General features: G+C 45.2%; 1 pseudogene; it reads left to right on the forward strand.

The window, feature by feature from the left end:
- The first annotated feature begins 5,934 nt into the window (after positions 1-5,934).
- Positions 5,935-14,564, forward strand: LOC139384913 (uncharacterized; annotated as a pseudogene).
- The last annotated feature ends 1,461 nt before the right edge of the window (positions 14,565-16,025 follow it).

A 16,025-nucleotide genomic window follows, 5' to 3' on the forward strand; every position in this document is an offset into this window, starting at 1 on the left:
AGTAGGCTATAGTCTGTGTCAGTAGCCTATAGTCAGTCAGTAGGCTGTAGTCTGGATCCTGAGGCTATAGTCAGTCAGTAGGCTATAGTCTCGGTCAGTAGGCTATAGTCAGTAATTAGGCTATAGTCTGGGTCGATTGGCTGTAGTCTGGGTCTGTAGTCTATAGTCAGTCAGTAGTCTATAGTCAGTCAGTAGGCTATAGTCAGTCAGTAGACTATATTCTGGGTCAGTAGGCTACAGTCAGTTAGTAGGCTATAGTGTGTGACAGTAACCTATCGTCAGTAAGTAGACGATAGTTTGGGTCAGTGGGCTATAGTCTGGGTCATTTGGCTATAGTCTGGGTCCGTAGGCTAAAGTCAGTCAGCAGGCTGTGGTCTGGGGCAGTAGACTATAGTCAGTCAATATCCTATAGACTGGGTCAGTATGCTATAGTCTGGGTCAGTAGCCTATTGTCATTCAGTGGTCTATAGTATGGGTCCTTAGGCTATAGTCTGGGTCTTGAGGCTATCGTCATTCAGTAGGCTATAGTATGGGTCAGCAGGCTTTAGTCTGGGTCAGTAGTCTATAGTCAGTCAGTAGGCTATTGTCAGTCAGTAGGCTATATTCTGGTTCAATTTGCTACAGTCAGTCAGTAAGCTATATTCTGGGTTAGTAGGCTATAATCAGCCAGTTGGCTATAGTCTGGGTAAGTAGACTATTGTCTGGGAAAGTAGGCTGTAGTCTGGGAAGGTAGGCGATAGTCAGTCAGTAGGCTATATTCAGTCAGTAGGCTATTGTCAGTCAGTAGGCTGTAGTCTGGGTCAGTAGCCTATATTCAGTCAGTTGGCTATATGCTGGGTCAGTAACCTATAGTCTGGGTTCGTAACCTATAGTCTGGGTCCGTAACCTATTGTCAGTCAGTAGGCCATAGTCAGTCAGTAGCTGTTGTCTTAGTCAGTAGGCTATAGTCTGGGTCAGTAGGCTATAGTCTGGGTCAGTAGGCTATAGTCTGGGTCAGTGGGCTATAGTCTGGGTCAGTATGCTGTAGTCTTGATCAGTATATTATAGTCTGGGTTCTTATGATGTAGTATGGGTCAGTAGGCTATTATCTGGGTAGGTAGGCAGTGGTCAGTCAGTAGACTATAGACATTCAGTAGGCTGTAGTCTGGGTCAGTAGACTATTGTCAGTCAGTAGGCTATTGTCTGGGTTCTTAGGCTGTAGTATGGGTCAGTAAGCTATTGTCAGTCAGTGGGCTATAGTCTGGGTCCTTAGGCCATAGTCAGTCAGTAGGCTGTAGTCTGGGTCAGTGGGCTGTAGTCAGTCAGTAGACTATAGTCAGTAAGTAGACTGTAGTCTAGGTCAGTAGGCTGTAGTCAGTCAGTAGGATGTAGTTTGGGTCAGTAGGCAGTAGTCTGGGTCAGTAGACTATAGTATGGGTAAGTAGGCTATAGTCAGTCAGTAGGCTGTAGTCTGGGTCAGTAGACTGTAGTCTGGGTAGGTACGCTGTAGTCAGTCAGTAGGCTATAGTCAGTCAGTTGGCTATAGTCTGGGTCAGTATGCTGTCATCTGGGTCGATAGGCTATGGTCTGGGTCAGTATGCTATAGTCAGTAGGCTGTAGTCTGGGTCAGTGGGCTATAGTCAGTCAGTAGGCTATAGTCTCGGTCAGTGGGCTATGGTTTTGGTCAGTAGGTTTTGTTCTGGGTCAGTAGTCTATAGTCAGTCAGTAGGCTATTGTCAGTCAGTAGACTATGGTCTTGGTCAGTGGGCCAGTCTGTATACTATAGTCTGGGTCTTTGGGCTATAGTCTGGCTCAGTAAACTGTAGTCAGTCAGTAGGCTTTTGTCTGGGTCCCTAGGCTGTAGTCTGGGTCAGTAGGCTATAGTCTGGGTCAGTAGACTATAGTCAGTAGATTGTAGTCTGGGTCAGTAGGCTATTATAGTCTGGGTCGGTAGACTATAGTCTGGGTATGTAGGCTATAGTCAGTCAGTAGACTATAGACATTCAGTTGGCTATAGTCAGCAAGTAGGCCATAGTCTGTCAGTAGGGTGTATTCTGGGTCAAAAGACTATAGTTAGTCAGTAGGCTATAGTCTGGGTCCTTAGGCTGTAGTCAGTCAGTAGGCTCTAGTCTCAGTCAGTAGGCTATGGTCTTGGTCAGTAGACTATAGTCATTCAGTAGCCTATACTCTGGGTCAGTAGCCTATAGTCAGTCAGTAGACTATTGCCAGTCAGTGGGCTATAGTCTCGGTCAGTAGGCTAAGGTCTTGGTCAGTAGACTATAGTCAGTCAATATGCTATAGTCTGAGTCAGTAGGCTGTCATCTGGGTCATTAGGTTATAGTCTGGGTCAGTAGGCTATAGTCAGTCAGTAGACTATGGTCTTGGTCTGTGGGCTATATTCTTGGTCAGTAGGCTGTACTCAGTCAGTAGGCTATAGTCAGTCCAGTCAGTAGGTTGTAGTCTGGGTCAGTAGACTATAGTCAGTCTGTATACTATAGTCTGGGTCAGTAGGATATAGTCTGAGTCAGTAGGCTATTGTCTGGGTCAGTAGGCTACATTCAAGTGAGTCAGTAGGCTATATTCAATCGGTAGCCTATTGTCTTGGTCAGTAGACTGTGATCAGTCAGTAGGCTATAGTCAGTCAGTAGGCTTTGGTCAGTCGGTAGGCTATAGTCGGTCAGTAGGCTATTGTCAGTCAGTAGGCTGTAGTCTGGGTCAGTAGACTGTAGTCTGGGTAGGTAGGCTGTAGTCAGTCAGTAGGCTATAGACAATCAGTAGACTATAATATTCTGTAGGCTGGGTCAGTAGGCTGTCATCTGAGTCAGTAGGTTTTGGTCTGGGTCAGTAGGCTATAGTCAGTCAGTAGACTGTAGTCTAGGTCATTAGGCTGTAGTCAGTCAGTAGGATGTACTCTGGGTCAGTAGACTATAGTATGGGTATGTAGGCTATAGTCAGTCAGTAGACTATAGTCATTCAGTAGCCTATACTCTGGGTCAGTAGCCTATAGTCAGTCAGTAGGCTGTAGTCAGTCAGTAGGCTGTAGTCAGTCAGTAGGCTATTGCCAGTCAGTAGGCTATAGTCTCGGTCAGTAGGCTAAGGTCTTGGTCAGTAGACTATAGTCAGTCAATATGCTATAGTCTGGGTCAGTGGGCTGTAGTCTGGGAAGGTAGGCTGTAGTCAGTCAGTAGGCTATAGTCTCGGTCAGTAGGATAAGGTCTTGGTCAGTAGACTATAGTCAGTCAATATGCTATAGCCTGAGTCAGTAGGCTGTCATTGGGTTATAGTCTGGGTCAGTAGGCTATAGTCAGTCAGTAGGCTGTAGTCTGGGTCAGTGGGCTGTAGTCTGGGAAGGTAGGCTGTAGTCAGTCAGTAGGCTATAGTCAGTCAGTTGGCTATAGTCTGTGTCAGTAGGCTACAGTTAAGTGAGTCAGTGGGCTATATTCAGTCGGTAGCCTATTGTCTGGGTCAGTAGACTATGATCAGTCGGTAGGCTATAGTCAGTCAGTAGGCTATTGTAAGTCAGTAAGCTATAGTCAGTCAGTTTGCTATAGTTTGAGAACATCACATCATGGGAGAGACAATCCATCCGACGTTTGGAATGTTTTGGTCACCTGATTTGTCTTTTTCACCATGTAATATCTTGTTAAATACTATATTACTATCTGTACCAAATGGTCTAATTAGGTTGTTACACAGATCTTAGAGAGAGATAAGAGGAGGGGTGTGTGTCTATTTGTCAATAACTGCTGGTGCGCGATGTCTAATATTAAAGAAATGTCAAGGTATTTCTTGCCTGAGGTAGAATTCATCATGATAAGCTGTAGACCAGACTATCTACCAAGAGAGTTCTCATCTGTTTTTTTTGTAGCCGTCTATTTACCACCACAAATCGTTGCTGGCTCTAAGACCGCACTCAACCAGCTGACTCTCTCCCTCTAACCCCCTATATCTCTCTCTACATCCCCCTCTCTCTCTCCCTCTAACCCCCTATATCTCTCTCTACATCCCTCTCTCTCCCTCTAACCCCCTATATCTCTCTCTACATCCCCCTCTCTATCTCCCTCTAACCCCCTATATCTCTCTCTACATCCCCCTCTCTCTCTCCCTCTAACCCCCTATATCTCTCTCTACATCCCCCTCTCTCTCTCCCTCTAACCCCCTATATCTCTCTCTGCATCCCTCTCTCTCCCTCTAACCCCCTATATCTTTCTCTACATCCCCCTCTCTCTCTCCCTCTAACCCCCTATATCTCTCTCTACATCCCTCTCTCTCCCTCTAACTCCCTCTCTCTCTACATACATTCCTCTCTCTCCCTCTAACCCCCTATATCTCTCTCTGCATCCCTCTCTCTCCCTCTAACCCCCTATATCTTTCTCTACATCCCCCTCTCTCTCTCCCTCTAACCCCCTATATCTCTCTCTACATCCCTCTCTCTCCCTCTAACCCCCTATATCTTTCTCTACATCCCCCTCTCTCTCTCCCTCTAACCCCCTCTCTCTCTCTACATCCCTCTCTCTCCCTCTAACCCCTATATCTCCCTCTAATCCCCTATATCCCTCTCTACATCCCTCTAACCCCCTATATCTCTCTCTACATCCCTCTCTCTCCCTCTAACCCCCTATATCTCTCTCTACATCCCCCTCTCTATCTCCCTCTAACCCCCTATATCTCTCTCTACATCCCCCTCTCTCTCTCCCTCTAACCCCCTATATCTCTCTCTACATCCCCCTCTCTCTCTCCCTCTAACCCCCTATATCTCTCTCTGCATCCCTCTCTCTCCCTCTAACCCCCTATATCTTTCTCTACATCCCCCTCTCTCTCTCCCTCTAACCCCCTATATCTCTCTCTACATCCCTCTCTCTCCCTCTAACTCCCTCTCTCTCTACATACATTCCTCTCTCTCCCTCTAACCCCCTATATCTCTCTCTGCATCCCTCTCTCTCCCTCTAACCCCCTATATCTTTCTCTACATCCCCCTCTCTCTCTCCCTCTAACCCCCTATATCTCTCTCTACATCCCTCTCTCTCCCTCTAACCCCCTATATCTTTCTCTACATCCCCCTCTCTCTCTCCCTCTAACCCCCTCTCTCTCTCTACATCCCTCTCTCTCCCTCTAACCCCTATATCTCCCTCTAATCCCCTATATCCCTCTCTACATCCCTCTCTCTCCCTCTAACTCCCTCTCTCTCTACATACATTCCTCTCTCTCCCTCTAACCCCCTATATATACATCCCCCTCTCTCTCTCCCTCTGACCCCTATATCTCTCTCTACATCCCTCTCTCTCCCTCTAACCCCCTCTCTCTCTACATCCCTCTCTCTCCCTCTAACCCCCCATATCTCTCTCTACATCCCCCTCTTTCTCTCTCTCTGCCTATAACCTCCTATATCTCTCTCTACATCTCTCTCTCCCTCTAACCCATTCTATCTCTCTCTACATCCCTTTCTCTCCCTCTAACTCCCTCTATCTCTCTCTACACCCCCCCCTCTCTCTCTCCCTCTAACCCCCCATATCTCTCTCTACATCCCCCTCTTTCTCTCTCTATGCCTCTAACCTCCTATATCTCTCTCTCTCTCCCTCTAACCCCCTATATCTCTCTCTACATCTCTCTCTCCCTCTAACCCATTCTATCTCTCTCTACATCCCTTTCTCTCCCTCTAACCCCCTATATCTCTCTCTACATCCCTTTCTCTCCCTCTAGCCCCCTATATCTCTCTCTACATCCCTTTCTCTCCCTCTAACCCCCTATATCTCTCTACATCCCTCTCTCTCCCTCTAACCCCCTCTATCTCTCTCTATATCCCTCTCTGTCCCTCTAACCCCCCCTCTCCCCTTCCTGTAACAGTAATCTACAGTGCTTTGATAGCCTCAGCATAGCATGGAAACACTCAGCTAAAATAATTTCTCTACTTTTCAAATATTATATTTATATTCTCCATTCATCTTGCCGACAGTCATGTCTCTGATTCACTCTGATGTTTATTTTGCTGGTAAGCAAAACAACTGAATCCCACTGTACACCTTTTCTCTCATGATGATGTCATATGTTTATTCATGCCAGGTGTTTTAGAATAGGATCAGTTTCACTCTCTCGCTGTCCCTGTCACAGTCACCATTACAGCTCTTTTCCGGACCAACTTCCGGATGGATTTTCCCTTTGACCTGCAGGAGCTCCCAGCCTTCGCTATCATTGGGTGAGAGCGCTTAGTAAACATTCTACACACCCCTTTTAGACCCTACAGTCTTCAACTGAACTTCACCCACTTTGTGATGGTGTGGGGATCAATGGGATTGTGTGTGTCTTCCTGACTCCCTGTTGTAGAATCTCCTGTGTGTTCCTGACTCTCTGTCCCCTGTCTGTCTGTTGTAGAATCTCCTGTGTGTTCCTGACTCTCTGTCCCCTGTCTGTCTGTTGTAGAATCTCCTGTGTGTTCCTGACTCTCTGTCCCCTGTCTGTCTGTTGTAGAATCTCCTGTGTGTTCCTGACTCTCTGTCCCCTGTCTGTCTGTTGTAGAATCTCCTGTGTGTTCCTGACTCTCTGTCCCCTGTCTGTCTGTTGTAGAATCTCCTGTGTGTTCCTGACTCTCTGTCCCCTGTCTGTCTGTTGTAGAATCTCCTGTAGGTTCCTGACTCTCTGTCCCCTGTCCGTCTGTTGTAGAATCTCCCGTGGGTTCCTGGGGGCCTTCTTTGTCTACCTGAACAGACAGGTGGTTCTAGTGATGAGGAGACAGACGTCTCTCACGCGCTTTCTGACCAAGCAATGAGACATCACGCACGTACGCACTCGCATACATACACATAGTACACACACACAGTACATACACACAGTACATACACACAGTTCACACACACAGTTCACACACACAGTTCACACACACAGTACACACACACAGTACATACACACAGTACACACAAACAGTACATACACACAATACATACACACAGTACACACACACAGTACACACACACACAGTACACACACAGTACATACACACAGTACACACACAGTACATACACACAATACGTACACACAGTACATACACACAGTACACACACACTGTTACACTCACTCAAATGTCTTCACAATTGTAATGCTTAGCAGACACTATTACCCAGATCCCTGACACTTTCCACATTCCATTCCAGATGAGTTTCATTTGGGTAGCCTCTTCTTCCAAAGTAATCTGTTACACGACATTGACCCAGACAAGCAGGGCTTAACAGCCAGCCATTCACCCAGTTAGACACATTCACTTAGCCATTGACTCACCAGTCAAGGTACATTGAGCTCACACATTAGGAGGGGCAGAGCAGTAGAGGTGTCCTGCCATGAACTCAACAGCCTGACAGCCAGACAATGAACTGGGATGAGATTCCTGACAATTTATGTCATTACCCTAAAATGCTTCACATTTAAGTAATGGCATTGTGGTTTGTTATAACGGCTGAGTATCCCAGTTGTTTAATAATATTGTGTGTGTGTGTGTGTGTGTGTGTGTGTGTGTGTGTGTGTGTGTGTGTGTGTGTGTGTGTGTGTGTGTGTGTGTGTGTGTGTGTGTGTGTGTGTGTGTGTGTGTGTGTGTGTGTCCGTCTTTGTATTTTGTATTTGTGCGCATGCGTGTGTGTTTGTGCGATTGTGTGTGTTCAGTCGGTTGATCTACTCAGGTGCAGTGACGTTTGTCATCGCCACCCTGACCTTTCCTCCTGGATTCGGCCAGTTCATGGCTGGAGAGGTCAGAGAGCATTATTGAGCTTATTAGAGTTTATGTTCATGACTTATAGAATAACCTTTTATAAATCCATGTATTGCCTATAAATCCCTCTCCCCCAGGGGCAGCATTTGGGCGTCTGGTAGGGAGATCATGGCCACTCTCTTCCCAAACGGTATCCTGTTTGATGGGATAGTTTATCGCATCCTCCCCGGGGGCTATGCTGTCATTGGTGAGTCTCCTCTGAAGTCTCATCTTGCCTTGCTGCTGTTGCAGGGAAGCCCCAGAAGTGGCTCTTCTTATCAGCTGTATGCAATAATTTGCTATGTGTTATCTTCGGAATTCAGCATTCTCTGTGTTGGTCTTGCCAACCCCCATTGTCACACCTCTGAGAGGTTACATCATGTAGGTCTGACATCTGATTGGAGGTTAACTTTACAGTAATACTATTGGTCAATAACTCAGGTTTTGAGTCCAAACAACTCAGATGTTTATTATTCATTGTCTATTAGTGTAACTCAACCATAGTCTCTTGCATATTGCTAATTATCTTTATGGAGACAGATAAACATTTTAATAGGCCAATTGCTTAGTCTTATTACGAGTATACACACTACCGTTCAAAAGTTTGGGATCACTTAGAACTGTCCTTGTTTTTTAAAGAAATGCACATTTTTTGTCCATTAAAATCACATCAAATTGATCAGAAATACAGTGTAGACATTGTAAATGACTATTGTAGCTGGAAACGGCAGATTGTTTTATGGAATATCTACATAGGCGTACAGAGGCCCATTATCAGCAACCATCACTCCTGTGTTCTAATTTTTTTTATTTATTTTTTTTTTTTTTTTTACCTTTATTTAACTAGGCAAGTCAGTTAAGAACAAATTCTTATTTTCAATGACGGCCTAGGAACAGTGGGTTAACTGCCTGTTCAGGGGCAGAACGACAGATTTGTACCTTGTCAGCTCGGGGGTTTGAACTTGCAACCTTCCAGTTACTAGTCCAACGCTCTAACCACTAGGCTTCCCTGCCACCCCAATGGTACGTTGTGTTAGCTAATCCAAGTTTATAATTTTAAAAGGCTATTTTTACATTTTATTTCACCTTTATTTAACCAGGGAGGCTAGTTGAGAACACCTTTATTTAACCAGGGAGGCCAGTTGAGAACACCTTTATTTAACCAGGGAGGCTAGTTGAGAACACCTTTATTTAACCAGGGAGGCCAGTTGAGAACACCTTTATTTAACCAGGGAGGCTAGTTGAGAACACCTTTATTTAACCAGGTAGGCCAGTTGAGAACAAGTTCTCATTTACAACTGCGACCTGGCCAAGATAAAGCATAGCAATTCGACACATACAACAACACAGAGTTACACATGGAATAAACAAAACATACAGTCAATAATACAGTAGAACAAAAGAAAACAAAAAGTCTATATACAGTGAGTGCAAATGAGGTAAGTTAAGGCAATAAATAGGCCATGGTGGCGACGTAATTACAATATAGCAATTAAACACCGGAATGGTGCTGTAGATGTGCAGTAGATGATACTGGGGTGCAAATAAATACAGTATGGGGATGAGGTAGGTAGATATATGGGCTGTTTACAGATAGGATATGTACAGGTGCAGTGATCTGTGAGCTGCTCTTACAGCTGGTGCTTAAAGTTAGTGAGGGAGATGTGAGTCTCCAGCTTCAGAGATTTTTGCAGTTCATTCCTGTCATTGGCAGCAGAGAACTGGGAGGAAAGACGACCAAAGGAGGAATTGGCTTTGGGGGTGACCAGTGAGATATACAGTGGGGCAAAAAAGTATTTAGTCAGCCACCAATTGTGCAAGTTCTCCCACTTAAAAAGATGAGAGAGGCCTGTAATTTTCATCATAGGTACACTTCAACTATGACAGACAAAATGAGAAAAAAAATCCAGAAAATCACATTGTAGGATTTTTAATGAATTTATTTGCAAATTATGGTGGAAAATAAGTATTGTGTTAGAGTGAGAATGTTTACCCAATGTACTCACTTCTAAATGTCTGTCCTGTCTTTCAGAGAAGCGTTCCCTCCAGTCTGTGAGGGGAATATTTCAGCGCCTCTTCTCCTCTTCCTCAACCAGCCAGGCTGAAGCTCAGGTATCATTCCATATCAAGATAGAGGTTGGCTGTAACCACTGATACAAGGTCAGATATATTAGAAGAGGTTTTTCATTCCCATAATGGTTGAGGTTTGGATTGGTGTTTAGGGCAACCTGATCCTGGATCTGTGGTTAAGGCCAACATCAACCTCAAGCGTTCCTCTGGTAGCTCAAAGAAGAGCAATATCACATTCTGTCCAGTAGGGGACACACGCTCACGTCAATGGCATGACCTTGCTATAATGTATGATATGATATGTAATGAGCAGGTTTGTCATTCTGTGTGATGGAGAAATAGCACCACAAGGGGGCATCTGATCTGACACTTTATAAACCTGGAGGGAGAAAATAACTAAAATCTCCTTCTTTTCTTTCTCTCTCTCTCTTTCTCTCTCCCTCTCTCTTCCTCTCTATCTCTTCCTCTCTCTCTTTTCCTCTCTCCAGGAATCCACCCCACCTCCACTCACTGACACCATGTCCTCAGAGGAGGTAATGTGTCTCACTCACCCTGATCAACCTTTAACACCTAACCCCTGATCCCTGACCTCTACACCCTGACCTGGGCACTTCATCTAGCACTAAAAGGATTCCACGAGTAGAATCAAATATCATAAATTATTACTCCCTCTTTATATTGTCAATCACCCTCTCTGCTCTCTGATTGGCTAATGCAGATCAAAACCTGGGAAGAAGAAGAGTTGGATAAGCCAATCAGTATGGAGGAGATGTGGATTGATCCTTCCACCTTTCAACTGGTGGAGAGAACCCCCTTCACAAGGTATCAACTGTAGCTAGCACCTTGTGCTCTTATGTAGCCACTTTAAGACATTATAAACACTACATGCTGTAGGATATTGACAAATATGCCTCCCTCTCTCTCTGACAGACCCACACTTTGTTATCCTTGCTGGGTCTCAGTCATGCCTAGGTTACCAGCATTGGGAAACTGGTGGGAGTCGTAGGTGAGATCACACAAGCTCTCTCTTTCTCTCTATCTCTATCTCTCTTTCTCTCTGTCTCTCTCACACAGCTTGTCCATTCGTTCTGCCTCTGTCATCGTTCTCTGATGATGATCTCACAGTGTCACAGTAATTACATTGCCAAGATTAGCAAACTGAGGAATGCCATGCCAACAGCAAACTCTGAACCTACACATCCATGCATAACTGACCAAATTATGAAAGACAAGCGTTGTCCTTTTTAATTCCGTAAAGTGAGTGTGGATGAGGTAAAAACATTATTGTTGTCTATCAACAATGACAAACCACCTGGGAATGACAACTTGGATGGAAAATGACTGAGGATGATGGCGGACTATATTGCCACTCCTATTTGCCATCTCTTTAAACTAATCCTACAGGAAAGCATGCGCCATCAGGCCTGGAGAGAAGCAAAAGTCATTCCGGTACCCAAGAATAGCAAAGCACCCTTTACTGGTTCAAAGAGCCAACCAATCAGCCTGCTACCAACCCTTAGTAGACGTTTGAAAAACATTTTTGACCAGAGACAATGCTATATCACAGTAAACAAATTACTTTCAGCATGCTTATAGAGAAGGGCACTCAGCATGTACAGCACTTACACAAATTACTGATGATTGGCTGAGAGAAATTGATACTAAGAACACCAAGACGGCACACAAGGAACTTCACTGTACTCTATGTATACTGGAAACTATATACCCGAAGGCTGCGTTTATTGTAGCTGGAGATTTTAACACAGCAAATTTGAGATCAATGTTACCTAAATCTTATCAGCATATTGATTGCACAACATGTAGTAATACTCTCGACCACTGCTCCTCTAACCTCCGCGATGCAAACAAAGCCCTCCCCCGCCCTCCAAATCCGACCACGACGCCATCTTGCTCGTCCCGGCTTATAGACAGAAACTCAAACAGGATATACCAATGACGAGAACCATTCAATGCTGGTCTGACCAATCAGAAGCAACGCTCCAAGATTGTTTTTATCATGCGGACTGGAATATGTTCCAGTCAACCTCAGAGAATGACATTGGCGCTGACTGGGTGAGTGCGTGTATAAATAAGTGCATTGGAGATGTCGTACCCACGGTGACTATTAAAACCTACCCTAACCAGAAACCGTGGACGGATGGCGGCATTTGCACAAAACTGAAAGAGCGAACCACCGCATTTAACCATGGAAAGAGGTCTGGTGATATGGCTGAATATAAAAAGTGTAGTTATTCACTCCACAGGGCAATCAAACAAGCGAAATGCAGGTACAGGGACAAGGTGGAGTCGCAATTAAACGGCTCAGACACGAGACATATGTGTCAGGGTCTACAGAAAATCACGGACTACAAAACAAAAACAGCAACGTCATGGATACTGATGTCACGCTTCCAGACAAACAAAACACCTTCTTTGCCAGCTTTGAGGATAATACAGTGAAACCGTCGCGACTCGCTAACAAAGACCCCCCCCCCCCCCCCCCATTCCTTCTCAGTGGCAGATGTGAGTAAAACATTTAAACGTGTTAACCCTCTCAAGGCAGCAGGCCCAGATGGCATCCCTAGTCGCAACAGCAGAGCATGCACGGACCAGCTGGCTGGTGTGTTTACGAACATTTTCAATCTCTCCCTATCCCGGTCTGAGGTTCCCATATGCTTAAAGATGGCTAATATCGTTCCTGTATCCAAGAAGGCAAAGATAACTGAACTAAATGACTCCTGCCCCGTAGCACTCACTTCTGTCATCATTAAGTGCTTTGAGAGGCAAGTCAAGGATCATATCACCGCTACCTTACCGGCCACCCTAGACCCACTTCAGTTTGCATACCACCCCAACAGGTCCACACATGCAATCGCCATCGCACTGCACACTGCCCTATCCCATCTGGACAAAAATAATACCTATGTAAGAATGCTGTTTATTGACTACAGCTCAGCATTCAACACCATAGTAACCTCCATGCTCATCATCAAGCTGGAGGCCCTGGGTCTCAACCCTGCCCTGTGCAACTGGGTCCTGGACATTCTGACGGGCCGCCCCCCAGGTAGTGAAGGTATGAAACAACATCTCCACTTCACTGACCCTTAACACTGGGGCCCCACAAGGGTGTGTGCTCAGCCCTCTCCTGTACTCCCTGTTCACCCATGACTGCGTGGCCATGCACGCCTCCAACTCAATCATAAAGTTTGCAGACGACACAAAAGTAGTGGGCTTGACTAAACTGCTTGTAGTAACCCTGTCATGGTCAAGACATATTGATGCAACGGTAGCTAAGATCTGCTTTCTTGACATCTCTATCAACAAAACAAGTCCTACAGGCCCTAGCTGTGTCACACCTGGACTACTGCCCAGTCATATGGTCAAGTGCCACATAGAAGAACATATGGAGAGCTAACATCATTAACATGCATGTCAATCTCTACTGGCTCAAAGTAGAGGAGAGATTGACTGCATCTCTACATGTCTTAGTGAGAGGTATTGACGTGTTGAAATCACTGAGCTGTCTGTTAAAACAATTAGCACACAGCTCACTCATTCATACCCCACACGCCTGTCCACCAGGGGTCTCTTCACAGTCCCCAAGTCCAGAACAGACGTGTGCAATACTACATAAGGAACAACGTGGACTGTGAAGAGACACATACGCACACACACACACGCTGACACACACAGTTTACACACATGTACATTGTAAAATTATACATTTTGTATTGTAGATATGTAGTGGTAGAGTAGTGGTCTAGTAATGTGTTGTATGATGTACTGTTACATTTTTAGGTGATGTAATCGCCTTAATCTTGTTTGGACCTCAAGAAGAGTAGCTGCTGCCTTGGCAGGAACAAATGAGAATCCATAATAAATACACATAAAAATACATGGAGCCTGTTCAGTTGGCTGTTGCTTTGCTGTTCTGTTGTACTCGAATAGTGAGTCACACTATTACACCATCAACTGTGTTCGTCTCTGACTTATCACAACGTCACAGTAAAACCTGTATTAACATGCTTTGCTTGTGTTATGACATGCTATGTTAACCACTTCTATTCACTCTCTTTCCCTTCCTCTCTCACCCTCCATCTCTATCTCTATTTCCCTCCCCTCTTTCTTTATCTCGCTCTCCCCTTTTCTCTTCGCCATCCCTTTTCTCTTCTCCCCCTCTATATTTATCTCTCCCCTTTAATCTCTCCTTCTCTATCTCTCCCTCTCTCTTACCTCTCACAGTTGCAGAAGGCCATCGAGGGCTCCACCCTTATTGGGGTGAGATTGCGCCCCCCTCTGGCCAGTTTCAGAGATGCCAACCGTAAAGCCAAGAAGCACGAGGCTCCTCCCACCACCCCCTCCTCCCCCACCAGGGAGAGGGAGCTGTGGGGTGAGGGGGGGAAGAGGAAGGAAGGGGGCGAGGGGTTTAGGTGGGAGGTTAAGGAAGAAAAGGGTAGAGATGGAGAAAAGAGGGAGGAAGAGATGGAAAGGTGGAAGGATGAGGTGGTTAGGACAGAGGGAAAGGGTGACATGGATGAGGCTCAGGAGGAACCCAGGGGGAACACAGGAGGAGCAGGTGGCTCCAGTGCAGGTGCAGGGTGTGATACCTCCACCCCCAACAGCGAAGGGACAGACTGTCTCCCTCAGGAGCCTTCCTCCCCCGTCTCCCCCACCTCACCACCCACCTCAACACCCTCCTCCTCCACTCATTGTGTCATCCCTTCCTACCGTGCCGGATACGGATGGAGATAGGGAGAACAAAGATTCTGAAGAGCCGATTTAGATGGCGACTGAGGGAATTCTGTGGATTCTGTTTCTTAAATGAAGACCTCTCTGGCCTCATTCAGTGAGAGGGTGTCAAGGTGCATCCTGGGTAATAGAGTTCTGTGCAGGCTCATTCAAGGCTCTGCAGATGTTCAGCTTTCAGGGAGCAGGAAGAACAGGTGTACACAGTGCTTCTGGGACTTGTAGTTTTGGAATTTCTAGTAGCTAATAATACTTTTTGTACCATGGTAGCCTCTTTCCTTATTTTTCTGTGGATCTCAATCATCTTTAATGATTTTTTTCTACTCAAGACAGACAGCCTATTCCTTTTCACTATTTCAGTTTCTCCGTGTCTTTCGAAATACAAAAATTGACAGATGTTCTTCATCTGTGCATATCATGGTTTGTCTCCTTGTCCCGGTATTGTTGAATGTATGAATGTGTTTGTAGCTACATGGTAGTGTATGTCTGTATCACTGAATTTCATGTATCTTTATGACACTGTATATGACAGCAACGAAATGTTTGATAATGAAATCACATCATTAATCATGACTCCATGTCTGTCAATGGACTGATTTATATTTGATCAAATCGATTGAACGTTTACTGATTAATGAATATGCAGGCTTTAAATGATTACTGTAACCACTGTAAAGTAAATATTGAAATTGTTCATACCGTTGCCTATCTACTATTCTTATGGAAAACAATAAATATTGTTTTCAGTAACATTTCATTGGACTAAAATAAGCAGCAATGGAGCAGGGCAATAATCAGCTCCAGCATAATACCAGAGATGCACTGTTCACTCCAGTCTCTTAAAAGTGTGTCTATAGAAAGGCTGTGGACGAATAAACACTTCCAGCTGAGAAGGTCAACAGTGTATTTTAGTCTCTCTCTCTCACTCACACTCACACACACACACACACACACACACACACACACACACACACACACACACACACACACACACACACACACACACACACACACACACACACACACACACACACACACACACACACACACACACACACACACGAGCCAGGAGAAACAAGTCTCTGGGAATTTGTTTGACATTAACATTCTCCTGACATCATAATGGCAGACAGGGAGGTTTAACTGTAGGCTTCAACCATAGTTGCCGGTCCCCAGCAGGGCTGTTTCTGTGATTGTCATCTTTGGCATGGCTTTGACAAAGAAGTTGGCTGAACAAGAAACAGATCTGGCTACCAGGCTGGGGCCCAATATGAGTACTTAAAAAATCTATCCATCCTTTAAGTAATCCCTGATGTCTACCAGCAAGTTTTATACACTACCATACATGAAGGAAGGAAGGCAGGAAGGATGGATGCAATGTCATGTATTCAGGATGAAATACACCTAGAATGTGTGTTTGGGGTTGACAGGGAGGGAATGGAAACATGATAGAAGAATTGTGTCACAAAGCCCCAGCAGGCTTTGCATCTCCGTGTTC

This window comes from Oncorhynchus clarkii, chromosome 3 (assembly GCF_045791955.1).
Source record: "Oncorhynchus clarkii lewisi isolate Uvic-CL-2024 chromosome 3, UVic_Ocla_1.0, whole genome shotgun sequence".
Taxonomy (NCBI): Eukaryota; Metazoa; Chordata; class Actinopteri; order Salmoniformes; family Salmonidae; genus Oncorhynchus; species Oncorhynchus clarkii.